Source organism: Electrophorus electricus, chromosome 26 (genome assembly GCF_041902795.1).
Source record: "Electrophorus electricus isolate QZ-2024a chromosome 26, ASM4190279v1, whole genome shotgun sequence".
In the NCBI taxonomy this organism is placed as follows: domain Eukaryota; kingdom Metazoa; phylum Chordata; class Actinopteri; order Gymnotiformes; family Gymnotidae; genus Electrophorus; species Electrophorus electricus.
In genome coordinates, this window is record NC_137522.1 from 1,152,500 (window position 1) to 1,168,081 (window position 15,582).

Below are 15,582 nucleotides of genomic sequence, written 5' to 3' on the forward strand. Positions count from 1 at the left end.
TGCCTGCTACCTTGTTCTTACTTTGGACAACATGGCCTGCCTCTGCTGTGATCACGTGTGTTGAGTACAGTACAATCCACACATACTCTATAATACTCCACCCATACCCTGTAATACTCCACACATACTCTCCAATACTCCACACATGCTCTGTAATACTCCACACCTAACCTATAATACTCCACCCATACCCTGTAATACTCCACACATGCTCTGTAATACTCCACCCATACCCTGTAATACTCCACACATACTCTCCAATACTCCACACATGCTCTGTAATACTCCACACATAACCTATAATACTCCACCCATACCCTGTAATACTCCACACATACTCTCCAATACTCCACACATGCTCTGTAATACTCCACCCATACCCTGTAATACTCCACCCATACTCGGCAGGCTGTGAGGTACTGCTCCCACTGACTGAAATGTTCCTGGTTCACGTTTGTCTAGCCATCACGGCCCGCCGGACCACACGGGCGCCGTTTTCACGTGGCGTTGGCTGTTCTCCTCATACTTGATGTTCAAGCCATTTGATGTGTCTCTTGTCTCCAACAACCTTTTTTAATTGGTTTTGGGTCTTGTGAATCATTCATCTGTTGAACGTATTTTTGGGAATTTCACTTACAAACTGCACTAATTCGTGGATGTCAGGAGCGACACGGACTGCCCTACACCAGGGGTCGGTGGGTTTCCGCGCCCAATCAGGCTCCACCCAAGGGTTTGTCCTCACTTCCTGCTACTTGGCTTGCTGCTCAAGGTCAGTAAGGATGCTTTTATAACAATGACTGTTGCAACAAGTGCTATACAAATAAAACAATCACTCTGCATTGAGTAGAGTCACACATCTCTCTTCAACCCTTCTTTTGCAGACCATGTAATAAGGAGACAGGGAAGAGGATGAAGCAGGTGCCATCATCTATATCTCAGTGTGATGATACAGCAGGTGCCATCAGCTGTATCTCAGTGTGATGATACAGCAGGTGCCATCAGCTGTATCTCAGTGTGATGATACAGCAGGTGCCATTATCTGTATGACATCATCTATATCTCAGTGTGATGATACAGCAGGTGCCATTATCTGTATGACATCATCTATATCTCAGTGTGATGATACAGCAGGTGCCATCAGCTGTATCTCAGTGTGATGATACAGCAGGTGCCATCAGCTGTATCTCAGTGTGATGATACAGCAGGTGCCATTATCTGTATGACATCATCTATATCTCAGTGTGATGATACAGCAGGTGCCATTATCTGTATGACATCATCTATATCTCAGTGTGATGATACAGCAGGTGCCATCAGCTGTATCTCAGTGTGATGATACAGCAGGTGCCATCATCTATATCTCAGTGTGATGATACAGCAGGTGCCATCAGCTGTATCTCAGTGTGATGATACAGCAGGTGCCATCAGCTGTATCTCAGTGTGATGATACAGCAGGTGCCATCAGCTGTATCTCAGTGTGATGATACAGCAGGTGCCATTATCTGTATGACATCATCTATATCTCAGTGTGATGATACAGCAGGTGCCATTATCTGTATGACATCATCTATATCGGCATTCTGTAGCCTCTACACAAAATGGCCTAACAGAACAAGAACAGTTAGATTGAAGTGATTGCACGTGTGTGTGTGTGTGTGTGTGTGTGTGTGTGTGTGTGAAGTCAGCCACACAGAAGAATAAAAAGAACAAAAAACTGATAGGACAGCGAAGGACAACATCCCCAGGAGAGTTGCATTACTAGATTAGATTGCATTACCAGCAGACATTCTTAAATCATGTTATTTAGCTGGAATGAATGTACTGTATGAAAGCGACAGAAGAGTTACCACTGACAGGACCTTCATGGCTCTGAGCCATATACAGATATGGAGGTGAATTAAGTGCCTCCCCCCACCCTTTTTATTTATTGAATTGTGTGTTTTCTCTCTGCCTCAGTTATATTTCGGTGAAAACAGCGGAGGCTTTCTAGTCTGTTAGACCATAAAAAGTCACAGTTCCTGTCTTTTTTTAACGCTTAAGGTTAAAGTCATTGAGGAAATTCACATCATTACAGGCGATATAATAGATGAAACTGTTCCTCGCCTTTCCTCTGAGATTAGCCGACGCGCTAAACCCCAGTAAGTGCCGTGTTGATATTTCACCTTGCTCTGAAAATAACTGGTTCAGAAACAGTAACCAAGTGACCAGTGAACCCAGCAAACCACCAAGTCATTAACTGTTATTAATGCACTGTGTGAGTAAAACCGCTGTAAAGAGATGCATTTAGCGTGGCATTCTGGATGCAACACTGCCTATACCGCCAAGACTCACAGTCACACTACCAAGTTTCCCTGCCAAGTTTTCCAACACCTACAACTGAGCATTTCAGATGGATTACTTGGTCTTGTTTCTGTTTTGCCATTAGCCAGCAATCTGCTTCTAAGGACGGGGGGGGCGGGGGGGGGAAGACCCCTTCTGAATGATTTTGGTCCTGACAACCCACCTCCAACCTGAGCAGCAACACAAGTGGGACCCGAGATCGATGAGCGCTTGCTAGCAGCGCCATCTGGACACAGTTTGTTTTCTTAGCAAATGAAGCTAATTAGCGGATGTGGTAACGATGCCGAGGTCTTCTGGGTGGGTTGTGTTTCCAGTGCCAGTCATGCGTGAATGAGAGACTGGCAGTCCGCTATTAGACATGCCTCCCTCCCTCGTGCTGTGGCCCGGCACACTCCATCACGCCAGCACACACTCCATCACGCCCGGCCCTGCCTGCAAGTGCGGCCCTGGTAGAGGGACTGTGGGTTGTAACGCATGGACATGAGTCGCCGATCGTAGCGTTAATTGCAGACAAATCGTAATGCGTTTAAATGGAGCTTATTTTCCACGGGAATCGAGTTCAACGCTCAAGTCTCTTCATTTCTGACCAGTTTAAGAAGTGTGCATCTTTTTTCCGCACTTCAGCTTTTGGGGTTTCGTATTTAACGTTTACGTCTCCGGTCTCTCCCCTGCTGTCTGAGAGCCGTTTAAATAAACTGTGAATAACCCTCATCTCTTTCCCTCCTCTCTCACTACAATTAAGTCGCAACATGGTTTTGGTCTTTAATTACCCAATTTGTGTCCACACTTCCATAGCTCTGTGCTTCTGTTTGGGTGTGTGGGAAGTTCTTTAACCCAAGCTGTCATAATAAAGAGTGAATATGGGACCGCACTAAGAGCCGCAAGCCATAATGACGATTCATGGAGAAGGAGAGCGTGAGATGTGAAAAGTTGACAGAGTGACAGAGAGGCAGATGGATCGGCAGCCAAGTGTATTTAAACTCGCTAATTACAGCGGCGGGCCGAGAGTCTCCTTAAAACGCAGGCAGGCGGACCGCCTCGGCGGCTGGCCCTCTGCGGACCACCCCAGCCCGGCACACTGCTGCCGTCGCATGCCTCTCGGACTGATTGTTTGTACACGGGAAACTTGCGCAGGGGCCCTGGAGCGGCTGAATGAGACAGGAGCATGCCATCACCCTCAGTGCACCAATCAGGACAGCAAGACAAACAACTGCCCATATGGCCCACTCACAATATTCATTTAGCTTTCAACTGGGGGAGAGGGAGAGAGGGAGAGGGAGAGAGGGAGAGAGAGAGAGAGAGAGACTGTATGCATATATACCTCTTGAAGGATTATGCCTCACGATCGCACTGTGTGAATCTGCATATACACATACACGCTGTTCTTTTAGAACTGACAGAGCTAGTTATTTAAGAGTTAGACTTAACATGTTCTTTTGTATAACTGACAGAGTAGTGTTATTAACAGAGCAGGTGTGTGTTACATGTTTTGCTTGCAATGCACACACAGATGTGTGTGTTACCTTACAAACATGTAGTCAGTCCAGCCTTAATCGCATCTCATTCACAGACAATGTGAAATTTTAGTCTACAGGCTTTTCATTGGCGAGGCGGCTGCTCTAGTAACACATTATTAAAACACAGCTATTTACATATAATTCTTTTTTTTTTAAATCCAGCGGACGCTGTATTTCCTGTTAAATTACAGAAAGACTAGAAATAACCCAAATCTGCCCCATACTGGTATTGTGACTGCTTCAAAATACCATCGTGACACACAATTAATTAATGCTGTTATCTCAACAGTGCCAAAACGTTTCCTGAATCAAACAATCTCTCCCTGCCGCGACAATTTGCTTTGAATAATCAGGGATTTACAGCATCCGTTTAGGAGTCACCTGAAGATCTGAGCCTGCTGTGTGATGGCACTTTTCAAAGTACTGTCACACAGCAGACCCTGTTAATCCAGCTGTAGCCCCGCCATCCTCCTGTCTAAAGAGGTGAAAAGGCAGCATTTGGCAACCCACTGGCAAGCCATGTTACTAGAGAGGTCTACAGCTGATTCTGGGACTTAGCCCTAAAATGCGCAGGTGTTTTGGAAACCTGTTTGTACATAACTCAGGTGGAACCCAACACATGATCTACAAACAGCAACGATAGCGCAAACATCTAAAAACATTTTATTGGGGAAAAACAATAATAAAAAATATGTTCTGTTATATTTTTATATTTCGTTTGTCACTCATTTGAGGGACAAGGTCATGGTTTTAAGGTTCAGGCGTTTAATTCAATGCCATGTGTAGGGACATCAGCTTCAGGGAATCTCATGGACATTTTTCATTTATGTCCATGTGACCTTTAATCCCTGTCCACATCTCTCCCTTTGGTCACTCCCTCCGATTCGTGGCCTTCACATCCAGCCATAAGGTCACAAGGTCACTGGCCGAAAGGAAGTTAAGGGGAGTTGGTGGCAAGGCCAAAGCCTTCCTGAAATGGCTCTGCACAGACAAAGGACATCAGCAGCACTGTGTGTGAATCAGCCTGCTTTATCCAATCTAATCCACATGCTTCCCACAATAAGGTTGGTGTTCCTTGCACATCCATCTTACATGCAGGTCCATCACACGTGCATGAATATCTCACGTGCATGCAAAGACACTGGCCTGAAAGTAACATAAGCAAAGACTTGCTCTGTTATTCAACAGTCCTTAAGGCTCCACCAGGACCATATCATTGCCTACACAACACAGCCAGTGGGTTATTGTGTCAGCTTCCTATAGCGCACCATTCCTAGAGTGACATTTGGCGTGATGTCTTAGTGTTACAACAGGAGACTCTCACAATCCCAGTGCAAGACCTCTTCAAAGGGCTCATTTAGACATGTTGTTCATTCAGTACCTTTACAATTATATTTGTAGCTGGGAGACAGTGCGTATAGGTTTTTTGCATATTCTTGTCCAATTAAGCTGTGATTTGCATAGCACTACCATTGAGCACTCTCTCAAGCATTGGTGTAATTCTCTAAAGGTGTGTTATGAGTGAAAGGTACTCTCATTACATGCCTTCTCCCTCCCCTCATTCCTGTTCTTTTTCCCTCCCTCCCAGAGGTCCCGAGCCGTTACCTCCGTCAGGCGTCCATCGGTGCGGTGCATGTTCCACTCGTTGACGCGTGCTCCTGTTCACCTGTTAGTGCCGTGTCATCAGTGCAGAGGCAGGAGGGTGCGAGTGCACAAGGGCGAGTGTGCACATGGCCACGTCTCACGTCGGCCTCACACAGGAAGCTACCCTGTCATAGTTGGGCGCTCTCCGCACCGTAAACAGCGGACGGGATGCGTGCGCGGTTGCTGCAGTCTCTATCCACGTGGCTTGTGTTCTGCACAGCATCGGTGCTTTGACAGGAAGCAACTTTAAATGAGGAGTGATGAGTTAATTTTGTTACAGGAGGCCTGCACAGCTACTGAGTCTTTGTATACAGTACACAGAGTTACAGTGTGTATCTATTTTAGCTACTACATACAACCTTTTTCATCAGAACTGTATACAGTACACACCATTTTGTGCCAGTACTTTGAGAAGTGAGCAGTTAATTTTGTGTATGGCATGCCAACACGGTGCTTATTAATAACCAGGACAGAAAGACACTAAAATAACTATTAATTAGAATTGCCTTTATTCACATAAAGTACATCACATGTACTAGGAATTTCCTTGGTGTTCTCTGTGCAGTACAGTAAACCAAGCACCATACACAACATAGGATGACAGCAGCACAATTCAATAAATACGTACTGAATATTAAATACTGCAAAGCGCTCACAGTACGGAAACGGCACGCGGTCTGAGGGATCGATACAACAGGCACTTAGGCATCTGGACGGCATAGCGCATTATGATTAGTCAATACTAAGGTCACAGTTCACATAAGTAGGAATATAACAGCGCGAGGTTGGAGATGTGCTGAGAAGAACTACAGATTTGGGATAGACGCTTTGTTAGCGTCGTGTGTTTTCAGTCTTAATAGACTTTCATTTATGTCTTATTCAACACCCATGTAGACGTGCAGTGGGGTTTTTTCCAGGCTGAGTTGAAGCTTCACACCAAGTCAGAATATCAGAAAGCATTGTTTATGACGCTTTCTCCCACCCACTGCCCCAAATGACATTTCAAAAGTTCAGAGCGGCTTCAACCTTTCCTCGCCGCTCCCAGCTTCAGCTCTCAGAGGAGCCACAGACGTCTAAATCCGGAAACTTCCACATTCTCCACCCACTGATAAATCTCAGAAATTAGTTGCTGGCTAGTTGGACTGACATTTGCTTTTTGTTTGCTGCATTTCCCAGCATGAAACATTGAAAGCTTCTGAAGCGGACAGCCAACCTAACGGCACGTGGAAACGCGGCAGTGATCATTCGCACGCGATCCCACATCCGGGAAGATGGAGACGGCATGTCGGTCTGACGTCCTCCTTTTCACTTTCCTAATGAGATGTCTACCTCCCTGCGCGGCGCTTTGTGGAAGAGTCAAACATGAAACTCTGACATTTCCCCTCAGTGCTGTGTTCAAGATGACCGTGTTGATCTGATCCACAGCCACGTTGTGCATTGCAGTTAAAGGGATGTTGATTTTGGGATTCAAGTTGCATTTAAGTTCTTTGGCATGTTTAGCTCACCCCTCTCTCACTCTCACACTCACACACACACACACACACACACACACACACGTACTCACACACACACACACACACACGTACTCACACTCCCACACACAAACACACACACACACGTACTCACTCACACACACACACGTACTCACACTCTCACACACACACACGTACTCACACTCTCACACACACACACACACACACACACACTCACACACGTACTCTCACACACACACACACACACACACACGTACTCACTCACACACACACACGTACTCACACTCTCACACACACACACGTACTCACACTCACACACACACACACACACTCACACACGTACTCTCACACACACACACACACACACACACACACACACACACACACACACACACACACACACACACACACACACACACACACTCACACTCACACTCACACACACACTCACACACACACTCACACACACACACACACACACACACTAATTTCCATTAGCTCCCTGCAGGCTTAAGTGAGCATGGTTGTTTCTCTGTGTTGGCCCTATGTAGTTTTCTCACTCAGTCTTGCACAGTAAGCTTATCTGTTGTAGACACAGCATGCAAAAGCCACGGGCAGTGTGTGGGATTAGCGCAGCCTGGCCCACCGGCACGATGCCGCGGCCAGCGCGAGAGCTCTCTCTCTCTCACACACACACACACACACACACACACACACACACACACACACACACACACACACACACACACACACACACACACTCTCCAGGGTTTCCATACTGTGCTGCTAACTGCTACATCGTGCACCTGTCCCCACTCACCAAAACACAAACAGCCTCAGACATGCTGGCTGAAAACAGTGCTAAGCAGGTTTCTGTTATCATCTGTGTTGCCCAACATGCTGATGTCTTGTAGTGTCCTGGTGCTGTGTGTTCTCAGGACTCCGCAGGTGCAGTGATGAGGGCAGGGAATACAATGTCATTCTTCCTGTCTGGCAACTCTGGCTGTTTGGATACAATAACTTTGCAACTTTTAAAGTCACTTTTTTAGAATTGGGGGACAATTTTGTAATCGCATAATATGTCTTTGGATGGCAGGTCCTGAATTCTTTACATGGCCTGATTAACTTTCATCTCACTGGAAGGATGCACGCCACCCATTTGAACGGCAGACTAGGGAAGCTTGTGACTGTGTCTCTGCTTTGGGAGGGCATACAAGAGGTCACATGCAGGTGATCAGGTTACAAGAAGAAAACACCTGTTGACACCCAGTGTGACTGGATAAGCCAATTTAAAAATGCACCTTGGAATAAATGCATATATAAAGACCTAAATATATACCGACATACATATATGCATTAGCTCTCAGACCTCAACGGTCGTTATATTACAAATTCATTTAGCCTAGAAGCGCCAAGTTCTTGAATTAGTTCTCACTCTGAGACCTTGACCAAAGTGTCTGCCAAGAAAATCCGGCGGCGCGTCGCATTCTACAAACAAAAACAAAAACAAAGCAAAGCGCTGAGCTTCCAAAAGAAGCCCGTCCTCCTCCGACCTCGTCAGCCCTGTGAGAGGGAACAACCTGAGAACTCCTCGCCATTCCGACTACAGCAGCAATCCCAGCAGCTGTCTCTGCGCTTTCCCAGCGTCCATAGGGATTAATGAATTTTAACTGCGAGCGACTGAGCCGTTAGAATCCCCCGGGTCCTTAAGAACAAGGACATAACACCCCAGCACCCCCCCCGCCACAAACCGACTCACTGATGTCTTCAGAGGTCGTTGACCTGCCAACCTTCCCCCCCGTTCTCATTTCATGTTCACAGATGGTCAACACAATAGGAGGCGGGGCCGGTGGGCCCCTCCCCTTTCCACTTATCGCTAAGAGACGGAATTTGCACATCAGCTTCCTTGTCGTCAGGCTGCTGTTGTCTCTGCCTCGTCCTGCTGCCTCCTGTTGTTGGCTTCGCCACGGTGACTCGTAGGAAGGAAGGGAACTTTTGAACGTAAACAGTCTGTCCACGGCAGCCTGCATCTTTTGAAAGACATGAGCAGACGTTGCCATTGGCCAGTGAGGGTCCCTGTCGACACTGCTGCGTCAGTTTGACCTGGGAACATCACCAATACCTCCATTTTGTGTCTAACGTGTATTTTAAAAAGTGATTATTCTATGTTTGATTATTCTGTTTGTTTCCTATTTTGCATTACAGTTTTGAGAGTTTTGATGTTAAAACCCTTTTTTCGGTTTGCGGTGGAAACTGATTCGTCCCCTAAATGTAATATTTGACTTGAAAATGTCACGCCAGCTTCCATTAGAGAGAGGCTGCGCGCCTTTTCGTGCTGTTTATCTGGACCGAGTCCTCATTCGTTTCCTGCCTGTACGGCCGATCAATCACGCCAGCGTCGTCTGCGCCGGGTTCATTTAACGAGACAGAGCGGCTCAGTGTTCTAATAACTGCAGCGTTAGGGACGACTGAAAAGGAAAAAAAAAACAAAAAAAAACCCCATCCCTTACTCCCTACGTCCCGCTGACAGAGAGAGAGAGAGCGAGAGAGAGAGCGAGAGAGAGTGAGAGAGAGTGAGAGGTTTCAAAACTTTGATCTTTTGGTAGAGGTTGAAAAGCCTACTGCTCACCACTGGTCACGTTCTTGTCTGCCAACTCGAGGCAGCAGGTGAAACCCTGGAAGTTTCATATCAAGAAAAATTATTTTTAAGTCAACAAAGAAAAAGGTTTTTAAGTCAACAAACTTTTGAAACTGCATGATTTAAGAAAGTGTCAGGTCTGTGTTCCGTTCTCATCCGGCGTGATGTATACACCTACTGAGTGGGAAACAGAAGCTATATTCCACTATTATGGAACATTTTAGCATTCAATAAAAGTATATTATTTTAACTGACACATTGATTTAATCCTGTACCGCATTCAAAATACAGAGATCAAGGTCTGCAGATGGTACGCGGAGAAAACACATTCCTTCCTTGTTCTTGTTATGTGAACAATACGTGTATAGGGGTGAACCAGGGGTGAACTAGGGTCACAGAAGCTGTTTGCTTTCAAACTTTAAAAAACCGACACCTTCGTTGGTGTATGGGCTGGGACTGGTCTGGGGCAGGAAAACAAGCTACATTTGAATGTTTGAATAAACCAGCTGGCACACGTAGACACACCCCCACTCCCGACTACACACACACACATTTTCCCCTCCCTTGCCTGAACAGTGGTGATTACTGTGGAGAGAGTCATCTGTTGACACAACGGCGTGTGGAGGGGCCCCAGTAACTCAGACGCTGAGGGCTATGAGACAGACAGGAACTGATGCTCTGATCTGCGCTGTGTGTGGGTGCAGCAGCTGACATGCGTAGCCCATTGTCAGAGAAAGCGAGACATACGGTCCAACAGCTCAACACCCACCCGCCCCCCCACGTCTTGCACACCCCTCCTCCAATCACTTCTTGAGGGTCTCTTTGTCCCACCCACCCGTTGTGCACAATAAGCTGCTCTATTTGAGTCAAATACTACATTTTTTCCATGTTCGGAACATTTCTTTTTCTGCCACACTGACAGTTTGTATTCAAACTTCCCTCCTTTGCTGGGAACTGAATAACGGCAGATTTACGGCACAAAGATTTCACATTTTGTAATTTTAAGAAAAGAAAAAGTCACAAGAGAGCGATTGTTATTTTCAGTGGCTCTATTTTGAGGTTTTAGCACAGCTTGGTCAGAGTGCAGCTCGCTCGCTGAACGCGAGTCCTTAAATATCTCCCTGTTAAAGGCGTCTGTCTGATATGACGTGGGAAGGAACCACACCACTGTCAGACGAGCACAAATCACCAGCCATGCAGACCCACCATTCCATTACAGACTGGCTCTGGTCTGCCAGAAATGCTCACTTTAAAAACGCCACAGTCTGAGAAGCTTTTGTTCAAACAGATGAAACAACATCTGCTCCAAGAAAAAAAGGCCTTACACAACAAACACGCTCATCACAGATTCATAAAATACGGATTCAAGCTGACATGAAGAAAACAACCTGGGCTAGCGACTGACACTCGGTTACGCAACGCCCGGTTATGACGCTCGACCTAAGTTTCCACCCAAGAGAGAGTGTGTTTCCACTCCATCAATCTCAGAAAAATGGCCCGACAGCATTCGACAAGACACAAACCAACACTCAAATCTGAGGAAAGACACAGCAAAAACACAGTTCTGCAGGTGGAGTGAAGGACTGTAGCTGACACAAGCAGCCAGACCTCAACTCAGTATCAGGACTGAGATCTAATTAGTGGACATTAAGTGTAATGCCACTGGAACATGACTGAGCTCTTATGGGTTACACTAACCATGCACACGTCAAGAGTAGATGACTCACATCCAGAGCGCCCCTCCGTCACACTTTGACATGACCCTGTGCTACAGCACTCCACTCCGTCACGCTTTGACCTGACCCTGTGCTAGAGAGCTCCCCTCCGTCACACTTTGACCTGACCCTGTGCTAGAGAGCTCCCCTCCGTCACACTTTGACATGACCCTGTGCTACAGAGCTCCCCTCTGTCACACTTTGATCTGACCCTGTGCTAGAGAGCTCCCCTCCGTCACACTTTGATATGACCCTGTGCTACAGAGCTCCTCTCCGTCACACTTTGACATGACCCTGCGCTACAGAGCTCCCCTCCGTCACACTTTGACATGACCCTGTACTACAGAGCTCCTCTCCGTCACACTTTGACATGACCCTGCGCTACAGAGCTCCCCTCCGTCACACTTTGACTTGCTAGCAGTAAAACACATTTGGGCAAGAAATTCTACACCATCCTCAAAACTGAGGAGACGATTCAGTTCATTGGAGCAACCACAGTTCAAACACCTTTTACAATTTAATGGCCGTCAAAGCAGAAAACACGTGTTACTGCGTTAGCATTTACTAAGGTGGAAAACCGGAAAACCGGTTCACGTAAACTACCTGCGACTTCCTCGTCAAAAGACATCGGAACAAACACGATGACACATTCGGTGAAGTCATCCTTCCATTTTTCAGTCTTGTAGGTTTCCCACCACAGGAGAGTTGCTGTTTTCTGAGATCCTACATTAGATGTTCTGCTGCCAACATTTGGAGCATTTGCTTAAAGACATTAGATGCTCGATGTGGCCGCGTATGCAGATGGCTCGCCGTCACACTGGCAGGCTTGGAAGCAGTTGTTTTGATATCAACAACTCTAAACATGAATGTAGGCACGACCTTTTTAATTCCCACAATGAAATAATAACAGCTGAACAACCGTTAGCTGAATGTGTGTGTCTTATTCGAAGGAACAAAGACAAAGAAAGAATTATTGCCACCTAAAAGCTTGATTTTTGCTTAATTTGGTGCTCTATAGATGTTAGACGTTTACTGGGGTTAAAATCGACATTTATTTTGAGAAATCTAGCATGCAGAAGAGAGCAAGGATAATGTCAGAGAGCTGTGAAGCCCCACTCCGGCCCCCAATGGGCAACTCCACTGCGTAGCTGAAGGATGTAGGTTTGGGTGTAGCATCGGAGGTTGAACATATCCGTATGCCCGTCCTAACGCGTGGAAGCCTTTCTGGGCTTGATTGCTGTAGTGCCTTCCGACTTGCCTTTTTAGTCGGGAAAAAGAAAGTCTTGCTTGGCTATTGCAAACATATTAAGCAGAAGTGCTTACCTAATCGAATACCTCTGTGGGACGCTTTAGGGGAGCCAACAGCGACCCAGAAAAAGAAACCGAGACATCAGCAACGGATAAAAGTGACCTTTCTCCAAAGCTGCTCCTGTTTGAGCAGGTTGAGGGTGAGTCTCCTTTGATTGCTCTCTTACTGCTGTTGCTCAAGTTAATTGAACGTTAACTCCTGTCTCAAATGAAAAAAAGGCAGAAAATGAAAAAGAAAAGGTCGAAAGAAAATAACCGTGCGGCCGCAGAAGAAAAACTCTTAAAGGGGTGACGTGGCCGTGTGCAACAGAAAGCACTCTCAGTGCGGTTTTCTTTCCATGGTCACCTGCATGTAGCTCACCTTCTTCTGGTGGAGTTCGTGAGGTTCTCTCAGTTAACTTCTTAACTTAGTGTGGTGTTTGAAACGCAGTGGTGTACAAAACGGTGTCACTATTATCTGCCATTCGGCCTTGGAGAAGAGAAATTCCAAACTCTACAATTCATCTGCAAAAATATGTTTACAGGACACATTTTGTAACTTGGAGACTACTGAGATGAACCTGGGTTGGGATACCAACAGGGAGTATTGTTGGTTTAAGTTAGGACACCGTATGTGTGTGTGTGTGAGTGAGAGAAATACAAGCTTGCAGGAGGCCATATAAGGTGAACCTTGCAGCAACAGACACTGGGCACAATACAGAAAACCCTTACATGGCAAAGACCAACCTAACCAGTGTGTATGTGTAGGTGTATATGAGAGAGAGAGCGAGAGAGAGAGAGAGAGAGAGAGAGTGAGAGAGAGAGAGAGAGAGTGAGGGGGGGGTTTGAGAGAGAGGGAGAGAGAGAGGGAGAGAGGGTGAGAAAGAACGTGTGAGAGCGTGAGTGAGAGAGAGGGTGTGTGTGTGTGTGTGTGTGTGGGTGTGTGTCTGGCAACTGATCATTTTCTTAGTGATGGTTTCTGGGTGTAAAATAGATTGTATTCATGCAGTAGTGAAGGTGGTGGGTGAAATAATAAGTATGTGTAGGGCGTGTAGGGGACATGTGGGGGCGTGTAGGGGCGTGTAGGGAACATGTGGGGGCGTGTAGGGGGTGTGTGGGGCATTGTAGGGCACCTGTAGGGCACGTGTAGGGACCGTGTAGAGGGCGTGTGGGGCATTGTAGGGCACGTATAGGGCACGTGTAGGGAGCGTGTAGGGCACGTGTAGGGAGCGTGTAGGGCGCGTGTAGGGAGCATGTAGGGCATGTTTAGGGCACGTGTAGGGGGCGTGTGTAGGGGGCGTGTAGGGAGCGTGTAGGGGGCGTGTAGGGGGCGCATAGGGCATTGTATGGGACGTGTAGGGCGCATGTAGAGAGCTTGTGGGTCGTTGTAGGGGGCGTGTAGGGGGCGTGTAGGGGCGTGTAGGGCGCATGTAGAGAGCTTGTGGGTTGTTGTTGGGGGCGTGTAGGGGGCGTGTAGGGCGCATGTAGAGAGCTTGTGGGTCGTTGTAGGGGGCGTGTAGGGAGCGTGTAGGGCGCATGTAGAGAGCTTGTGGGTCGTTGTAGGGGGCGTGTAGGGGCGTGTAGGGGGCGTGTAGGGAGCGTGTAGGGCGCATGTAGAGAGCTTGTGGGTCGTTGTAGGGGGCGTGTAGGGGGCGTGTAGGGGCGTGTAGGGGGCGTGTAGGGAGCGTGTAGGGCGCATGTAGAGAGCTTGTGGGTCGTTGTAGGGGGCGTGTAGGGCGTGTGTAGGGTGTGTAGGGCATTGTAGGGGGCTGTAGGGTGCATGTAGAGGGCTTGTGGGTCGTTGTTGGGGGCGTGTAGGGCGCGTAAGGTGTGTAGGGCATTGTAGGGGGCGTGTAGGGTGCATGTAGAGGGCGTGTGGGTTGTTGTTGGGGGCGTGTAGGGCGCGTAAGGTGTGTAGGGCATTGTAGGGGGCGTGTAGGGCGCATGTAGAGGGCGTGTGGGTTGTTGTAGGGCACGTGTAGGGCATATGTAGGGCGCGTGTGGGGCGTGTAGGGCGCGTGTGGGGCGTGTAGGGCGCGTGTGGGGCATGTAAGGCGTGTGTAGGGTGCGTATAGGGTGCGTGTAGGGCGCATGTAGGGCGTGTAGGGCGCATGTAGAGGGCGTGTGGGTTGTTGTAGGGCACGTGTAGGGCATATGTAGGGTGCGTGTGGGGCGTGTAGGGCGCGTGTGGGGCATGTAAGGCGTGTGTAGGGTGCGTATAGGGTGCGTGTAGGGCGCATGTAGGGCGTGTAGAGCGCGTGTGGGGCATTGTAGAGCGTGTGTGGGGCGCGTGTAGGGCGCGTGTAGGGCGCGTGTATGGGGCATTGTAGAGCGCGTGTGGGGCATTGTAGAGCGCGTGTGGGGCATTGTAGAGCGTGTGTGGGGCGCGTGTAGGGCGCATGTATGGGGCATTGTAGAGCGCGTGTGGGGCATTGTAGAGCGCGTGTGGGGCGCGTGTAGGGCGCGTGTATGGGGCATTGTAGAGCGCGTGTGGGGCATTGTAGAGCGCGTGTGGGGCGCGTGGTCATAGTTTACAGGACACAGTGATGAGTTCCTCAAATGGAGGTCAAACTGGAAACACATACATGATCCACCCTCTTCATTACACACATCCCTTCTCTAGGAACCACGTGTGGGCATAGCCATAGCACCTACATCTCATCTAAATGCCATGCAAAATTTGTGCCCACCTGTCCCTGACCATTCGGACAGCACTGGACTTTACTGGGCAGCAGACTGGTAAATGTTACACTAACACTGCAGTATCTGACATCTGTCCCAGTCTCTGTCAGTGCTGAGAACAGTCAACCACCATTAGAGCTGCCTAACAACCACTGTGTGGTCAGAAACCAGTAACCATAGGGTGGACGGCTAATTTTCCATCCCAACAGATGGATTACATTCTGTAATTATAAACCTATTTATTGCACGCACAGTAACTAATAAAG